The sequence below is a fragment of the Oryx dammah genome, unplaced genomic scaffold, assembly GCF_014754425.2.
Source record: "Oryx dammah isolate SB20612 unplaced genomic scaffold, SCBI_Odam_1.1 HiC_scaffold_14, whole genome shotgun sequence".
Taxonomy (NCBI): domain Eukaryota; kingdom Metazoa; phylum Chordata; class Mammalia; order Artiodactyla; family Bovidae; genus Oryx; species Oryx dammah.
Genome location: NW_024070198.1, coordinates 29434682 through 29453387, shown reverse-complemented (window position 1 = coordinate 29453387; position 18706 = coordinate 29434682). Strand labels below are relative to the sequence as shown.

The 18706-nt window shown below is 40.6% G+C and overlaps 1 protein-coding gene across 8 annotated transcripts in view; it reads right to left on the bottom strand.

Annotated features, from left to right (window-relative positions):
* ADD3 (adducin 3) overlaps positions 1–13994 on the bottom strand; it is a 129083-nt gene extending 115089 nt beyond the window's left edge. For 2 of the 8 annotated variants that reach the window (XM_040254400.1, XM_040254403.1), the window contains exon 1: positions 13728–13991. The gene's annotated coding sequence lies outside the window, so the exon portion shown is untranslated. Of the gene's footprint in view, positions 1–11529; positions 11874–13727 lie in introns of those variants that run through there. The other 6 variants (XM_040254402.1, XM_040254408.1, XM_040254399.1 and 3 more) reach the window with 4 other exon arrangements.
* Positions 13995–18706: the final 4712 nt, after the last annotated feature.

Below are 18706 nucleotides of genomic sequence, written 5' to 3'. Positions count from 1 at the left end.
CCCACTTCTAACAGTTATCAGTGACTTCCCAACATCCATCCCCCATTTTGTTTCATCCATACCAGACACCCTTGGGCCTCAAGGTGTTTGCCTGGCATTCCCTCTGCCTGCCATGACCTTCCCCTTGGTATCATCCACAGTGCTCTTGGTACTCAAGGGGGATTTGTTCCAGGATCCTGGTGATACCAAAATCTGTGGATACTCAAGTCCTTTATATAAAATGGCCTAATGTTTGCATATAGCCCAGCACATCCTCCTATACACTTTAAATCATCTCTAGATTACTTATAATACCTAATTAAATGTCAATGCTATGTAAATAGTTATAAATACTATGTAAATTCTATGTAAATAGGCTCTGAAAGTGAAAGTTGTTACTCACTCAGTCCTGTCTGACTCTTTGCAACCCCCTGAACAAGGCTCCTCTGTCCATGGGATTCTTCAGGCAATAAGACTGGAATGGGTTGCCATTTCCTTCTCCAGGGGATTTTCCCAAGGCAGGGATTGAACCCAGGTCTCCTGCATTGCCATCTGAGATTCTGTACCATCTGTGCCACCAGGGAGGGAAGCCCTGACAAACAGCAAATTCAAGTTTTGTTTTTTGGACCTTTCTGGAATTGTTTTTCCCAAATATTTTTGGTCCATGGTTGATTTAATTTGCAGTTGCAGAACCCACAGACAGAGTACTGATTGTATCCACTCCCTTACCTTCTTTAGGTCTTTGTATACATGTCAGCTTCTTAGTAAGGACTTCACCTGGTCACTTAAATTTGTCACTGCCCCCAAACACTTCCTTTATCTCCCTTTCCCCTTCTATATTTCTCCAAAATATTTATATCAACACAATATATACTTTACTTATTTATTTTTCTTTACCCCCAAGAATATAAACTCCTTTAGGACAAGAGAGTTTATCTGTTTTGCTCACTGCTGTATTCCCAGCACTTAGAAGAGGGTCTAGCACATAGTAAGTGCTCAATAAATATTTGTTGAATGCATAAACGAACAAGCAAAAGGAAGCATAAAGGTGCTCAGAAAAGCTAAAGAGAGGTCAAAGAAATATTTATGAGGAACTAATATACCAAAACATAATAAAGTTGTGATGGGAAAGGAAAGTACATTTCTTAAAAAAAAAGGGGGGGGGTGGCAATGTTTCTAGTTAAAACAAAAGTTCAATGTTTCCTAAAGCCTAGTTGGCTTTAGGAAAAGTTACTATCCTTGCCTATTTCATTGTTTTCAAAGAGGATCTATCCACTGTCCATTGATAAGGGCCCTTAGCTTCTGAAGAACTGAAAGAAACTCTGAGAATGGATAAATTCCTAGAATGATGATGTCCTTTTCTCAGCTACCACATACACAAAGAGACAAGGGGTTGTCTTAGCCTTCTATCAGACCTAGTCCCAGGATCTTCACCCAGTACAATCATATGTTTCTTAGCCACCTTTCAACTAAAACCACTAATTGGTAAACTCACCTTTCTAAGAACTACAATCACAGCCTCTTCAAACCAAAACGGATCTTAAAATGATCTCAACCCCTCACATATTTTATTTAAAAAACTACAGTGAAAAAGAAACAGTGACTTGCCCAAAATAACTTGAATAGTTAATTATACTAAGTATTTTTCAAATAATAAGTGATAAATGTTACCAAATCTAAGAGAATTCAGACAATTGGAACAAATTCTCTAGTATCCAAAACAAGATAGTAAAAAATTAAGTCAAAATTATTATATCTCATAATATCAACAACTCCATCTATCCACATGTTAGATTCAAAAGTTACAACAGAGCCATCAGAAAACTATACTCCAGTATTCAGCAAACAAACTAAATGATGGAAGAATTTAGATTTAAGAAAAATATACACCTTCTCCCCAAAGGAGGCTTTCATTGTCCAGTGTTGGGAATGATAAGGACTTCTAAAGTCTTTTTGCAAGTACCAACTTTCCTAAGCATTACTGGCTTCAAAGAGCAGTATAAAGATGTTTCTATGAATCAATCATTTTCATTTTTCACATGAGGTCCAGAGGGAACAATTTTTAAAAGGCACCTGATTTTCACCACGCCTGCCACCCTCTCCTCCTTGCCCTGCAATATTCTAACACACTTCCTCGGCAGTGTGTCCTTGGCACTGTTTCTGATAGAGTATGTGATAGCCTTCAAGTGCCTTACAGTGAGATGAGATTGTGAACCATGATTATAAACTATCTCCAGCGTGCTACAGGAAAAAGGATTACTATTTTTTAAAATATTTATTTATTTGGCTGCACCGGGTCTTAGTTGCCGCACGCAGGATCTTAGTTATGGCATGTGGGATCCAGTTCCCTGACCAGGGATCAAACCTAGGCTCCCTGCTTTAGGAGCATGGAGTCTTAGCCATTGGACCACCAGGGAAGTCCCAAAGGATTACTCTTTTCATGGTCAAAAATTTCTTACCAAAACCCTTTCCATGGTCTGCATCTAGTGAAACTAAGGACCACCCTTATTCTTCTTTCCTGGGGACCTTTTTCTGACTGTTCTATCCATTGGTGCTCTTTTCTTGATCAGATGACCTATAGCATTTGTTATCTGTACTTGTAGCATTCATCACACACTGGCAAGTAACATCTTTTGTGCAGTCATCTTAGTTGTTGCTGGCTTTTTTTTTATGCTTGACTGGATAAAGAGTCAGAATCTCAAAGAGTTACACAATTGATATTCCTAAGGGGATTTTCCAGACAATAAAGCGTAATCTTTCTACATATGAAGGGAAAGAGTTAGAAATTCTAAAGGAGCAATTGGGTTTTAGAATACACAGCACAACCATCACTGAACTGTAATTTTAGAAGCTTTGTATTATACCAAAATAATGATTCCCATGCTTTTAAAGTAATAAGGATGCCTTTTAAGGTCAAAACATATTTTAAAGTTAAAATATATTTTGTATACCGAAAACATACTCAATATTAGTCAGGTGTTAAATATCTTTTAACAGAGAATACATGCATTCAAAAGTCTAACTACACAATGGTATGTAAGATGGTACTTAGCTGGTCTACAGAGCTTACCTGATGTGCACAAGAAGTTGAGGTTACCCCAGGACCTCAAACTGCACATGACTGAACTTCATTGTGCTGTGGACATGCAATACTATTGCCATATCAAAAAGTACTACAACCTAAAACTATTTAGGAGTGAGCAAAACACAGAAGGACTGATGGTGAAGCTGAAACTCCAATACTTTGGCCACGTGATGCAAAGAACTGACTCATTTGAAAAGACTGATGCTGGGAAAGACTGAAGGCAGGAGAAGGGTACGACAGGATGAGATGGTTGGATGGCATCGCTGACTCAATGGACATGAGTTTGAGCAAGCTCCAGGAGTAGGTGATGGACAGGGAAGCCTGGCATACTGCAGTCCATGGGGTCGTAAAGAGTTGGACACAACTGAGTGACTGAACTGAAAATACAGAAAAACTAACAAATCCCTACCTATCCCCATCCCACTCCCTCTCCCAAATCGAACACAAAATCCTTCATTAACTCAATCTTTCTTTCCAAGAAGCAGCCAGGTTTTTAGCAACGTGAAACAATTCACTTCAATGCTTCAATAACGAACTTCTTGTGGTTTTAATATTATAGCAAAAGGAACAAAAAAATGAACATTATAGACAAGCCAAATATTTGAAAGTCCATCTCTCATGTATTTCCTGATTCTACTGAAATCTCAATCCTATTTACCCATTTTACCACCTTCTTCAAACAAACAAGCAAAAACCACCAATATTTTCCAGCAAAGGTAGAAATACCATTGTAATGTCAGTTCTAGTCTTTTGTGCAGTTACCAAAAAGAATGAGCTTAAATAAATAGCAGGTGAGCAGAGCGTTTAAAGGAATTAGCCCTGGGCTCAAGTCTTGGCTCTGTCACTTATTAACTGTATGATCTTGGGCAAGTTACTTAACTAAACTTCAGATAATTTATGTAAAGTGCTTAACAGGATCCTTGGCAGGTTTTAAGGGCTGAGAAAAGTGGTTACTGATTAAGTAATTATATATAATAGATACATAACAAAGATATCCTTCTTATCATAACAATTTCAAAGCTTCCTTTCAATTCCCTCTTGTCTGGCTCTGACAGGTCTGTCCCAGGTATCATAAACCTCCACCCCTGACCTATACCTGGTTCTACTACCTTATGAACATAAGCAGTTTCTGGAAGCGAGGGAACACATGACAAAAAACAAAACAGGAGGCCACTTGAGTAAAGTTAAAACAGCAACAAAATCCACTTCGAAACACTGAGTTCACTCAAGCAGGGCTCCGCCTTAGAACCAGAGACAGAGAAAGGCAAGAGAGAAAAACTAACCAAATTATTCAAATACTTCTAAAACCCTTACCTCCAGTTAAACAAATGACTGAACATTTGAAGCCCAAATTTTAAACAACAGCATTATTGTCTGCAGGAGCCATCAATAATCAGTGCCACTAATGAAACATGCCTCACTAAAACAATTCTTTACCATTTTAAATTTAACAATGATTTAACCATTGCTAGACTATTTTTTAAGATGACATCTCAGCAACTTTTTCAAGTTTCTTCTTTCCCCATGCATTTCAACAGGCAGTGAATTAGTTCATCATGTGTTCAGGCCTCCTGCTGGCAAGCATAATTAAAATTAACAAGCAACAATTCCGCTTGGTGTTAAGATCCTGTCAAATTCTTTGATGAAGCTGAGTCTGGTTTCTCCAGGAGCCAGTTGCAAGTTCTGCAACAAAAACTTGGGGTTGCTCAACTTGATGCTGGCCATTCCTTCAGTAGATGGCACTCTTCCCTTTGAGCCCAAACTACACAAGCGCCAAGAAGCATGTTCTGTGACATTCAGGTGTGATACAAAGCAGAGATTCTCTCTTCAAAGCTCCTAACTGGCCGTCACAACCCCTCCAGAAACTCATTTATCAAAAGTTGATGGTCCAACCAGACACTTTTAAAGAGCCCAGGGAAATTCAGATTATAAAACATCCAATACAATATTAATAAAATCACCTAACAAGTGATTACCAAGTAATCGGCTTCTCAGAGCCTTTTCTATACTTTTTTATTCAGGTATAAAATGTTCCTTCCCTAATACAGAGGTAACGGCCTTTCAGTGGCTACTGATCAAATCTTGTCTATCAAATCTCATTAAGGTATTCAAGAGAGCACAGTGTTTGGAAAACTATGATTCTGTCATTGTCAACATTCACTAAGACTAATGAAAGATGTATTACTTTCATATTACTTTCAACATTTTTGGTTGAAAAAATTCATATAATTTTTGATACCCACTTAAAAAGAATCAAACATCCTAACACAAAATTACTGTACATCTAGTTTTCCAAAAAACCAAATACATATTCCTGATTCATTAATCTGTCTTTTACTTTAATACATAATAGTTCTCAGTTATTAATGATAAGTAAGGTTTCCCACACTTCTGTTTCAGAGACTTTTTTAAATTAAAAAGCATACAGTTATGGACAGAAATAGCAGGAAATTCTTTTTAGTGCAACCTCCAGGTGAAAGCCAAACTTTTCAGCAATCACCTTAAAAATTCCACCTTTTCTAGTTGAGCTAAAACTCAGTCCTGGCAAAAAAAAAAGTCAAAGGAGAAAGGCACAGTAAAAGGAACACGGTTTTCAGATTTTAAAAAGGAAAAAACAAAAGCACTGAGAGTGGGGATAAGATATGGGAAAAACATATCAATTTCAGTAACCATCTCTTTCCTCTGTCCACTTTTACCCTATGCACCTAAGCCCATTCAGAACTCCACTTAAGCTCTGACCATCATCACCCTTCCCCAAACACTTCCTCAGATAATAAAAGGCTGACCTTACAGAATCTTTTCCTTATGTACTAATAAGACAAATGAGATTAGAGGTAACAATGCAGCTAACAGTTGCTGGCTCTAATTTCTGAAGGATTAAAAAAAGGATCCCCGGGGAGGCCTTGATCCCAAAATATACTTCTTTAGATGTACCAAATAAGCCTAATTACCTTCTCCACGAGGATACTGAGGAAGCCTATCTCTTTGCTAAGGCATGGAGTCATTCCAGTGGATCAAAAGATGACAGGACAAGAATATTGTACGGAAAAGAGAAAGGAAATGCTGTTCTCACTCAGGATGAGCTGAGCCATTGTGGAAGAACTTCACAGAAACATTGCTGACGGTGACAAATTAAAGGCACAACTAAGTCCCCAAGATACTGATAAAACTCAGCATTGCTCCAACCTGACTGCTTTCTACATTGCTGAAATTCCAGCTCCCCTAGCAAGCAACCAACAATAGCCCTGGGAGCTGAATTAAACAGGCTCTTGAACTCACACCTGCACCGTCCCTTCCTCTTCCATCCTAAGTAAGCCCTTCTTTGGTGGGGGATGGGGGAGTGAAAAATTACAAGAACAAATTCAAAGAGGTATGAGAATTAGCAAAAAGAATAAAGTAAGAATTCCATGTATGTTACTTAGAGTTAAGTTTTCATATTACTTCCCTTAATGAACGTTGTGAGCATTAAATTTTGAAAATTGTTTTATTAATATAGACAGTGTGCTTCTTGAAACACTGGTTTTAAGAATGTAAGTTGTTATTACTGCCCTTATGTTTCTTAAAAAGTGTTTCACCCCTTGGCTGGCTGGTTGTGAGAAGTTTTTAAATCTTATGGAGGTTAGTATGTCTATAGCAGAAAAAGTGAGCTTCATAACCCAATCTTCAAACTCTAGTCTTGTTTGAGTCAGTAGCAGTCTTAAATGCTAGTTAATGTACTGCTATATACCAATATCCTCAGGTCCAGTTTCAGGCAATTTAAAACAAGAGGTTTCAAAGTTCATTTTATATCAGGGAGTCTTACCATTTCCAATTAAGCTTTAACTAAAACCAACTTTTAAAACAAGTAATTGTGACGTATGTACGGTGGTGAGACAGATCAACCTGACATTAGGTAAAATCAACTCAGATCTCACCTCATTATAAAGATATAACTATATGTCAAAGACTAAACACATTTTATTGGAGAAGGAAATGGCAACCCACTCCAGTCTTCTTGCCTGGAGAATCCCATGGACAAAGGAGCCTGGCGGGCTGCAGTTCATAGGGTCACACAGAGTTGGACACGACTGACGCGACTTAGCAAACATATTTTATAATAATAATTCAGCTCTGGCATAGTTAAAAACCAGTCTATACAATCTTCCTAAGAAGGAAATTTACAAAAACAAAAAGACTTTAAACATCAAGGATGAGTTTCATCCATTTTTATACTTTTTGGTGATCATGCAACTACTTTTTAAGTTATGCTAGACAATTATGAAAGCCACATTTATTCTTTAAGGTTTCTAGGATACTCTTTTAAATTGCTCCTTCAGTGTAGTAAGTCATGTCCTAGAAACCTGAAAGCTGCTATTAATGCAGCTTTTCAAAGATACACAACAAGAAAATAATTTAAAGAAAACAAAAGACTCTGATTTTTATTATCTATGCTATCGTCTAAGACTTGACAGTAAGTTAAATGGTACTTTAACGTTCAAGTATGTTTTCAATTGTGTAATTAACTTACTTTTGAGCTTGATTTGTGATTAGTCCACATATAAGAGATCAACGTTAAAATACACATGAAACAAAATACTCACACATGTCTTTTTCTCTAACACTTTAAACTTTCAGTTAATTTCAGTTAAAGCTGTTCTATGCATGCAGTTGATATTCAAATAATCACTACATGAATGCCAGGTGAATCATTTTGTAATTAACCTGAAAGGAAGAGCATCCTCTAAGTAGCATGGTTACACATGTGTGTCCATAACTAGCTACTGACAGGAAAAAAAAACTATTCAAATTCATCTAACTTATTAGACATAAGGGATATACAAGGGATAACAAACTTTTTCTTTCAAGCCATAGTCAATGAAACACTGGTAACCTGTATGATTTAGAGAGGATTCTTAATATACACAACCCACTGCAGTAAAAATTTGAGACTGTCTTGGCTTTTGGCCAAAAGAATTTAGTCACTAGCAAGACCTGAAATACCTCATAACAATCTCATCTAGAAATACTGGGGCACATACCCCAAGATCAAATGATAAAGCATTAACAGAAGACATGAAATAAAGTATTAGGGCACCCATTTTGAATCTCAATGACTAGCCACAGTCTATGACTGCTCAATTAATTTCAAATAGGGTGTTTATGTTTAAAAGAAAGTACTCTTGATTAAACATTTTAAATGTTTTCTATTCAAATTCTACATGTTTAATATTTCCAAAGGAATCTGAAACAGCACTGAACTTTAATATCAGAAAAATGAGTGTTTATTTAGTGTGAGAAACATATTAGTAACCTGTGTTTTCAACAGTTTGAGCTTTCTTAATTCAACGGATGCTGTTTTTAAACACTGCTCCCTAATATTATCTTTCACTAAATTGCCAACAAAGGATATATTTGATCTCTACAATAGTAATCCTAAACATTACTTCAGACAGCTACTAATTTAGGTTATAATTAACTAGCTTGACCTATCAACGACACTGGTGAAGCAGCAACACAGAGGTCCTTGAGGAATGGGAGTGACAAAGTAAAAGCCACTTATAGCTAATTGTAAAAGGTAACTCAGGTGGAATTTTGAACAAACTGAAGTTAATATTCACCTCAGGTTGATGCAGTGTTGATAATCTGAAGATCAAGCCTACTGACTTAGTGCAGAACTAGAATTAACAAAGAGCCTGTTGGGCCAGCTGGGGCCCTACACATCTGGCAAGCTGAAAGAACAAAAAAAGACTTGAATCTTCAGTAATTAAGAAGATAACATAGTACAGCCCACATTCTAGCATTCGAGCTACACACGTCACGTGAAAAGAGAATCCTCTTCCAAAGTCAAAAGGTGATTCTACTTAATGCAGATTGGTTACCGCCCTTTAGATTTAAACACATCTTGGTGATACTAATACAGGAGGGTGTTGCTAAACAAGGCATACGCACAGTTGCAGTCTTGGGAGACCCTGTGAAGACACTTCATTCATTTGCAGGTATTACCCAAGTTTCATAGCTGCAGGGGTTACTGGCTATGTGGACTCACTTTCAAATCAGGCTCTGGGTTCAGAACCAGCCAGTCTGTACCTAGGAGCTATACAAAATACTTGAACCTTTATGTCTGTTTAGGCATTGGGTTGTTATGAGGATTAATCATATAAAAGTCTGTGCCTGGCACAGAGGTAGAGCAAATAATATTGGCTGTTACAAGTATTTGCTGAGTCTTCACTTGCTGGGTTGCATGATATAACCACCTTCAAAGAAAGTAACTTTATAGTGATGCTGATAAACACATAAAACACTGAGGACTATATTCTAAGCACTTTACACATAAGAACTCATATGGTTCTGATAGTATCATTCCCAACATTTTACAAACCCAATTTGTTCAGAGTTGGGTTTTTATGATTTTATATGATTTCTTTCTTGAATAGAAATAAAATTTCTTGTACTCTGATGACATACATAAGTGCTGCCCAGTACTGCTAACCAACCTCTTTGAGATGGCAGAGATTAAATAGCTAACAACCTGCATACGCTTAAGTGTAACAAAAACACTCAGGCACAAGAGACCTACTTCAGGAGGGCTCACAACCTCAGAGGTTGGGCCCTATCCTGCATTTAGGTTTCAGGATTGTGTGTAGGAGGTGGGCTGATGCTATGTACTCTTAATCTCAAACGACATTCTGGTTTTACAAAGACCACATCCACACTTTAAACATCACTGAGCAGAACCTGCATTCATACCGGTGTAACATTATTGAAAAGGGGGTTAGAAATAGCAAAGTGTGCAATATCATTTTCTTATTCATTTTCAGAATGTAAAACATATTCTGAAAATACAATCTTTCTATCATGCAAAATAGTTCCTAGATGTCTTATGATCACCTGTGTCATATGTCTACCAACAAACATTTGCTTATAACATATACGTAAAAAAGCTGCAACTTACTGAATGCCTCATAACCAACTATCTCAAGAGCTCAAATTATGTTTAACATTCAAAGTAGACATACCAATTTTTTTTCTTTAAAAGCAACTGTTGCCAACATTTTTCAGTCACTTAGAGTTTTAAGAGCAGAGACTGAACTCTTTGGAAAAAGGAACACTTAAATATAGCAAAAATGGCCTTTTTTCCCCCCTGGTCTTCCCTCTGCAAAGGTAATCTGCTTAATTTAAGCAGAGGAAAATGAGTTACAGTGCAGTTACAATGCAATGGAGACTTTTAGATATACAAACTTTATACATATGCTCCAAAAGTAACTTAACCCTATAAATGAATGGGTCCTATATCTTAATTACTTTTTTTTTTTTACAAAATACTCAAGCATCTTATTTAAAAATGAAAAATTATTAAGTATTCTTATTTTACTCCCTTTAACAATCTAATTAGAAGTCCTCCAAAGCCCAAAGTAGGATGTACCCAGCATGGTGCTGATGCACTCCATTCCAAGAAAAGCAACCATTTCATACTACTAAATCTAAAGTGTCATAACATAAAAAGTTCATGCACCTTTCAAATGGAGCTGATTCCTACCCCCCAAATCTTATCAACTCCCTCACCAAACTTGCATATAAATCCCCACTCAAAGCCTCTTGGTTGATTTAAATTCCATTTCTCCCCACACCACTCCAGCAGGTCAATTACAACAGCACATGTGCCAAAGAAATTAGTGGTTTTACTCACGCTCCCATTTTAAATGGGCACCTACTTGCAATTAAATCTCTCCAACAAAAAGTTTACCTGAGGCCATTCTTGCTATTTTACTAGAGGCCTAGCTTATTCTACCTGTCTCTGTGGTCTTGCCTCAGCTATAATGGCATACTTCCAAACAGCCTGGACGCCCCCAAACACCAGCTAACCGGACCTGCAGCCAACTCTTGCCTGTCACCCCGGGCAGGAAGCACAACCTAACATGTATACATTTGCAGGGGTGGGGAGGGGGGTGTGTGTCGGGGGGATGGGGACACAGATTACAGGAGAAAGGTTTGGTTGAAGACTCTCAACTTGGTAACAGAAGTTTTTTTTTTTTTTAACGAGGAAAACAAACCAACACTTCCTCCCTTACCTCCACCTTTTTCCAAGCGCGGGAACCTCCCAACCCTCCTGGAGCGCACCTTCAGAGCTTAAGGTCCCTCAGATCCCGAAGCTTCGGCCAGTTCTTGGTTTTTAGAACTCCCCGTCCTCTGGGAGAAATCAGAGGACGCCCGAAAGACTCGGGCCCACCCCGCGGCGCCCGGAGATCCTCCCCTACAGGTCCACCTTCCTCGCCCAAGGCTCCCGTTCCAATCCCGGAGGGAGAAGGGTTCACCTGAGGCCGCAGGGGCAGCCAATAGGAAAGTCCCCTCGGCCCTGCAAGTCGCCGCAATCCAACCCCCGCGCGACCCCCTTGGAAGGGTCCCCGCAGCCCAGCCCGCGCGGGCGCCTGCCGTCCACGCCGCGAGAAGCGGCGGAAAGGCCGCGCCTTCTCTCCCCTCAGGATTACCTCGCAGCGCGCAGCCGGCTTTGTGCTTCCCTCCCTCCTTCTCCGCGGCCGCCGGGACTGCAGCGGCCGCGCGATCCTCCACCGCCGCCTCTTAAGCGCCGCACGGCTCCAGAGGGGAGGGCAGAAGGGGAGGGGGCGTGCGGAGGGAGGGACCTGGGGCCGAGCCCTGAGAGGCAGGAAGCGGCGACACCTGGGTCGCGATGCTTCTAGCTCTCGCTCTCCGTTTTTAAAAATACAATTTAAACCCCTCTCTTTCCCCTCCCGCCCCGCGCCCCGCGACCGTTACCGGCAGGCGGCTCACGCTCTGGCGGGACTGGCAGAGAGCCCCTCGAGCGTCCCCTGGCCCCGCCCCTAAGGCTCCGCCCGTAGGCCCCCAGGCTCCTCTGGCTCCACCCCCACAAGCCCGCCCCTCGCGGCCCCCGAACGCCCCTGGTCCCACCCCTCGGGTCCCCGAGCGTCCTGGCCCCGCCCCTCGGAATCACAGGATGTTCCTGACCCCGCCTCCTCAAGGCCCCGCCCCCAACGCGGCCCCTCGGGCCCCTCCAGAGGCTTGGTACCGCCCCCTACGGCCCCCTCCTCTCCCGCCCGCACCAAGTCCCTAAAGCCGCGGCCGCGGGGCCCTACAGGCCTGGCCTCTGGGAGGGCCTGGTGCGGGGCAGCTGTCTGGCATCTCTTCAGCGTCCTCCTCCAGCTCTACAGCTTCGATCCGTTGCGTGCCTTGCGGGAGGGTCGGAGGAGTAAAAGACCCCGACGGAAGCTCGACTACGAGGGATAGGAAGGGCGCCTTGGAAATGCAGTCCGCCCAAACCTGAGCAAGGCGCCCCCCTCCCCCCACCGCCGGCCACACTCCTGAGGTTGAGTCGCAGCTTTCAGAGTCGACCTCGGCCGCCTACACTGGCTGTTGGGTCTTCAGCGGGAGGCCACTGCTAAGGTTCAACCTCCGCACACCCCTCACTGGAGGGGCCTGGATGTTCTCAGCATAGTTGCCTATGGGGGCGCCTCTTTCCCCCTACTCATCTCCACAGAGGGCCAGGGGCTCTCTTATCAGCTCCACTTGTACGCCTCAAGGGTCTTCACCCCGAATTTGGCCCCTGGCCTTGAGACCTTACGAGAGCTCATCTCTTGGAGGTGAAAAGTCAAGGCACTGCCAGCCTTGAAAATGAACTTGGGGCCCGGTAAACTTTGCAGGGAGGTGGATCTATCCACAGGTGACACTGGGCCACCCACCCCCTGCTGCCCAGACAAGACCTACCCTAGAAATGGACCTCCCAGCAACGCACACCTTTCTCTCCCACCCACGACTTGCACATCCCACCCACGACTTGCACACCCCTCCCGCATACGTGTCCTGCACGGGCACAAATCCACTCCCAAGTTCACCCTCTGAGCGACATTATGGTTATTCACGGTCTCTTGGGTCAACCCCACCCTAACACACAACAGCAAACTTCATTCCCCACCCTTATCTCCCTTCGTTTCCAAGGCTTTGGCGACAGTCCACTTCATTTCCTTCCTCCTCTGCAGACTCTTCTCTTCCCCCTCAAATACTTCGTGCCATCCCCCTCATCTTCATTCCCTCCTTCTTCCCTAAAAATGTGCTAATTAAAATGTAGTTTCCTCTTCCCACATATGAAGTGTGGAAAATGAATCTTGTCTTGGCACAAACTGTGATTCATTTATCCTCGCTTTCTCTCTCCACTGGACCAAAGCTATAGAAATTTTAGTCTACCACCATCTCCCATATGCTCAAAATCTAACCATGCCTCATGGTTTTTAAATACCCCTAAAGGATGGTGGGGAAGGCTTCCTGGCTTTGGGGAGAAAATATTTAGAAAATGCTTGGCCTGTCATTTTATTTGGCATTTTAAAATATCTGCAGTATTTGAGAGAGATATTGGGAGTGGCTAGATGTTTTCTTGCATTTAGAAAGCAAAAAATGAAAAAAAAGCTTGGCACGCATCAAGGTTAGCCGGTTTATGAATAGCCCCCCAAAAGTGTATTAGGGGTACATATCAGACAATAGTCTCCACTGCACAGGACGTTTGCCTGTCAGAGATCTAGAGCACCCCCCCCCAGCCCCAGCCCCAAAGGAAGACAAATTAACATAATCCATTTTAAGCATGTCTGATGAGCAATCCTTCCCGTGATCACTCCATTTCCCACAGTTTCTGGACAAAATGGATAAAAGATTTGCTTACCCGCTTAGGATGCAAGGCTTTCTTGTGTCCAGGGCAGTAGACGTGCGTGTCTTCTAGGTGTGGATTCTGCAGTGCTGCACAGAAACCCACTGCAGCCTCAGACCCGCGGCAGCGGCAGCTTCTCCCAACGCCGAGTAGTAAAGTGTGTGACTCTGGTAGAGACTCCACAATTACCATTAGGCGCTTGCTTATGAGAGAGGAGGCGGAATCTTTCTTAAAGGAATGGGTAGTGTTTTTCCTCTCCACTATTTCTTCATGAGAGGCTGAAAGGGTGGAAGCAGGGAGGTTTTTTGGACTGAGTACGGCAGTACAGCTGTGGGAGGTCAAGGTTAAAATTAACTGGGTGATCGAGGGACCGATTTAGTGTGAGTCAATGAAATGCTAGAAGCATTGGTTTTAAAGAGCCCTGCTAACTTCAAGCTCTGGGGTCCATGGCAGAAATAAAGTGATGTGCCTTGAAACTGACTAGTACTTTGTGTTAATAATTAATTTCGAATCATCGCTTTAAACTGATAACTCTACAAAGGGAGGTTATTTCATATTTAATACAAGAACACGAAAAGAATAATAAAACACACAATTGGGAACAAGAGTCAAGTCTCACTAATAAAAGCATATCTGCTATTTCAGTGAATATCAGTATTAGAAAATATTGTAAATCAACTGTACTTCAATTAAAAAAAGAAAATATACTATTGCCAGATCAATCTGTACTTGTAAAAATTATAGTATTATTTATAGAAAAAAAAACAATAAAAACCTAAACTAATTTAAGAAAATAATAGCTTGCTATTATGCTATTTCAGTGGCAATTCAAAGTTCAGCAAAATTAAGGAACTCATAGGCAGATTACTTTAAATGCATCCAAATTTACTATTTACACTATTAGAATGTGGTGTGTCCACACAGGAGGAAAATGAGTCTGCTTTATAACTTTAATTTTTATCTCAAATAATATTCCTTAATTTAAGCACTGAACATCTGAGATTTTTTTTCTTCAGTGGTAAATAAGGAGGTGTGGTCCCACAATATGAATAGAGAAAAATATGGAAAATATTCTGCAATTGATGTTTTTACACAGCTTTTGTTAACTACCAGTGATCTTGAGCAGGTAAGTAAACTTTTTTGTTCAATCGTCCCCTATTTTTTAAAATAAGGATGTTGCATTGAATTTTCCTTTAGCATTCCAAAATACTATGATTTTTATGACAAACATTTATATTTTTATTTGATGCATGTGTATTTCACTCTACACTCTGCTTCTCCTGAAAACTTGGATTAAAAATGTCTTTATTTTAAATGTATAAGCAGAGCTTATTATTTACAACTATTCCAAAACTATTTTGCAAATCACATATTGTTTTTGTAAAGTGAAAAAACTTAATTTTATCTGGCTTATGATTGTGTACCCAATTATGACCAATTTTCCTGCAGCAGAATCCTACAATATTGCTAAAAATACTGACTGACTGGAATACAAAATATATGTTTAATAGCAATTGGAACATCGTTAAAAAGAACTCATCAGATGGTAGAGTTGGAACAGAGTTTAGAGCTCACCGACTCCAACCCTGTAATTTCACAAGTGGAAAAAATGGAAACCCAGAGAAGCAAAATGGGGGCTCAGGGAAGTTAACTCAGTCTCTACTCTTCACATACACGACCCCATGGACTGTATCCCATGAGGATCCTCTGTCCATGGAATTCTCCAGTCAAGAATTCTCCAGAGGAGCTTCCTGACCCAGGGATCAAACCTGGGTCTCTTACACTACAGGCAGATTCTTTACCATCTGAACCACCAGGGAAGTGCCTTCACACACAGCAAATAAACAACATGTATGAACATACACACTGTTTCACAGACCCACACTGGGGCCTGAGCAAAACCTGTCACAACAACAAAAGAGTCTTTCACTCATTTTGTGTTCATGCAGTATAAACTAAAGACATATCAAACAAGTGCTCGTACTGTGTGTAAATATTAACACAAATATTGCCCAGTTTCTTCATCTCTTTTTATCTTGCTCTTCTGCAAGGAAGGCAGTTTGTCTATCAGGTGCTAATGGACAATGAATAAAATGGCTGTTATTTGTATAATTCAAAGCAACCCCTCAAAATTAGATGCATTTCTTTGTATCTTCCCCAAAGTACTGGCATAGTCTCTTATATAAAGGCACTTAATAGATACTTTAAAAAATGAATACACAAATTAATGAAATGAATGGCCCCCCAAAATATCCAGAAACTGATTACAAAGTGTTTTTGTATGTTTGTAATTTGCATTGTCTAAAACAACTGACTCCATTCTCTACCTCCTTTTTCTCTAACACAGTCATGATCTAAGAGAAACAATCTCCTTTCTGTAGAGCTTTTTAGGCATGCCTGATTTGTATTCTCCAATTAAATTGTAGCCACAAATCACCGCATGAACTCTGGGTAGATCAAGCAGTAGCCAAGACACTCTCTGCCAAGAGAACAGAAGATTAAGTTTCAGAATTCCAGTGCTCTAGTTCTAGTTGTGAAACCAACTGGTTATGTGACCTCAAACAAGTTTCTGGACATGCTTGTGCCTCAAGTTGAGCCATCTTTTAAATGGTAGTGGCGGATGATAAGACCTGCAGTCCCTACTTCATAGGGTGGTTATAGAGTTCAAATGATAATAAAAGAAAAAAATGCTTTGAACTTTTCAAAGCATTTTGTAAGGAAAGGTGTTATTACAGGCAGATGTATTTAAAATCAATTATCTAGTTCAAGGGACTTTACCCTAAACAACCTGTTTTACTACTTTACTAGTTCAGAAAGCAAACAGGTTTATCTCTCCCTGTGTATGCGTGCACTCACGCGCACACACACACACACGTATGCACCCTGCTGCTCCCAGTTTAACAACTTCTCAGCGTTGATGCTTTTCCCTTGGGCTGGGAAATAGCATCTGTAAAATGAAGAGCTAAGAATTTGTATAGAGAGCCCTCCACCATCATTTCCCCCCAAATTTACATTTTTGAAGCTCTCAGACAGAAAAGTAAACTCAGAGAAGCGCAACAGTCTTTTCATACTTCTTAATGTCATGTATTCTCTCAGTGGGGTTAGATGAACCATTCATTTGGAAACTTGGCCATGCTACATACATTTTGATCACCCCTTTGTGCCAAGTGAGTGTGGAAAGTATTTGGGGAACAGAGAGGGAAGGACTGACATGGAACTCATGCTAATGAGTTCCCCACTCCCCAAGGAGACATAATCAGAGTGATACTCAAGGATGTATCAACATATTTTAATAGTACTATGTGACCATATGGTTTATTTTAAAGGAATTGCCTCAGTTAAATGCCTGACAGTTTCTTATACAACTATTTAAGTAACCAGGCCTGATACATCTCAGTAACATTTATAAAATATCACCCTCAGAGTCTTCCCTTTTTCCCCAAAAGGTATTTATTGTCATTTATTCATTCTCCACTTGATGAGTCTTTTAAGATTATCATGCGGTTAGTTGCTAAGTTGTGTCTGACTCTTGAGACCTCATGGACTGTAGCCTGCCAGGCTCCTCTGTCCATGAGATTTTCCAGGCAAGAATACTGGAGTGGGTTGCCATTTCCTTCTCCAGGGGATCTTCCCGACCCAGGGATTGAACCCTGGTCTCCTGCATTGCAGGCAGATTCTTTACCAACTGAACTACCAGGGAGTCATCATGGCTAAACAAATAACTGCTAACACACAATGGCTAAACAAATAACTGCTAATACACAAAAAAACTAATAAACAGCTACTGTAAATAAGATATTCCAATAAGAGCCTCATACATAGTTAGGTTAAAAAAAATCATCCTATACAAAAAGTCAACTTACCAGTTTCTGTGTAGAGAACACAAAATGAATACAAAATATGGGCTTCCCTGGTGGTTCAGTGGTAAAGAATCTGCCTTCCAAAGAAGGAGACATGGGTTCCATCCCTGGTCTGGGAAGATCACACGCGTCACAGAGCAATGAAGCCCTTGTGCCCCAACTATTGAACTTGTGCTCAAGCCTGGGAACAGCAACTACTGAAGCCCATGCCTCCTAGAGCCGGTGCTCAGCGACAAGAGAAGCCACTGCAGTGAGAAGCCCAGGCACTGCAACCGAGAGTATGCAGCAACAAAGACCCAGCACGGCCAAAAACAAATAGTTTTTTTACATTAGCGCAAAATATGCAATTGATATGTTAAACCTAAAATACATGTTTATTATCATTACATGCCTTAAGATTTCGGGACCAGTCTTTAATGTATATATCTGAATTACATGATCTTAAAACTGGGTGTTTTACCGAGGAAACCAGAATTGAAAGAGACACGTGTACCCCAGTGTTCATTGCAGCACTGTTTATAATAGCTAGGATGTGGAAGCAACCTAGATGTCCATCAGCAGACGAATGGATAAGAAAGCTGTGGTACACAATGGAATATTACTCAGCTATTAAAAATAACACATTTGAATCAGTTCTAATGAGATAGATGAAACTGGAGCCTTATTATATAGAGTGAAGTAAGTCAGAAAGAAAAACACTAATACAGTATAGTAACGCATATATATGGAATTTAGAAAGATGGTGACAATGACGCTATATGTGAGACAGCAAAAGAGACACAGATATAAAGAACAGACTTTTGGACTCTGTGGGAGAAGGCGAGGGTGGGATGATTTGAGAGAATAGCATTGAAACATGTATATTACCATATGTGAAACAGATAATCAGTCCAAGTTCGATGCGTGAAACGGGGCACTCAAAGCCAGTGCACTGGGACAACCCTGAGGGAGGGGATGGGAGGGAGGTGGATGGGGGGTTGAGGATGGGGGACACATGTACACCCATGGCTGATTCATATCAATGCATGGCAAAAACCACTACAATGTTGTAAAGTAATTAGCCTCCAATTAAAATAAATAAATTAATTAAAAACAAAACTGGGTGTTTTAATCCTTACGGCACTATTTCTAGAA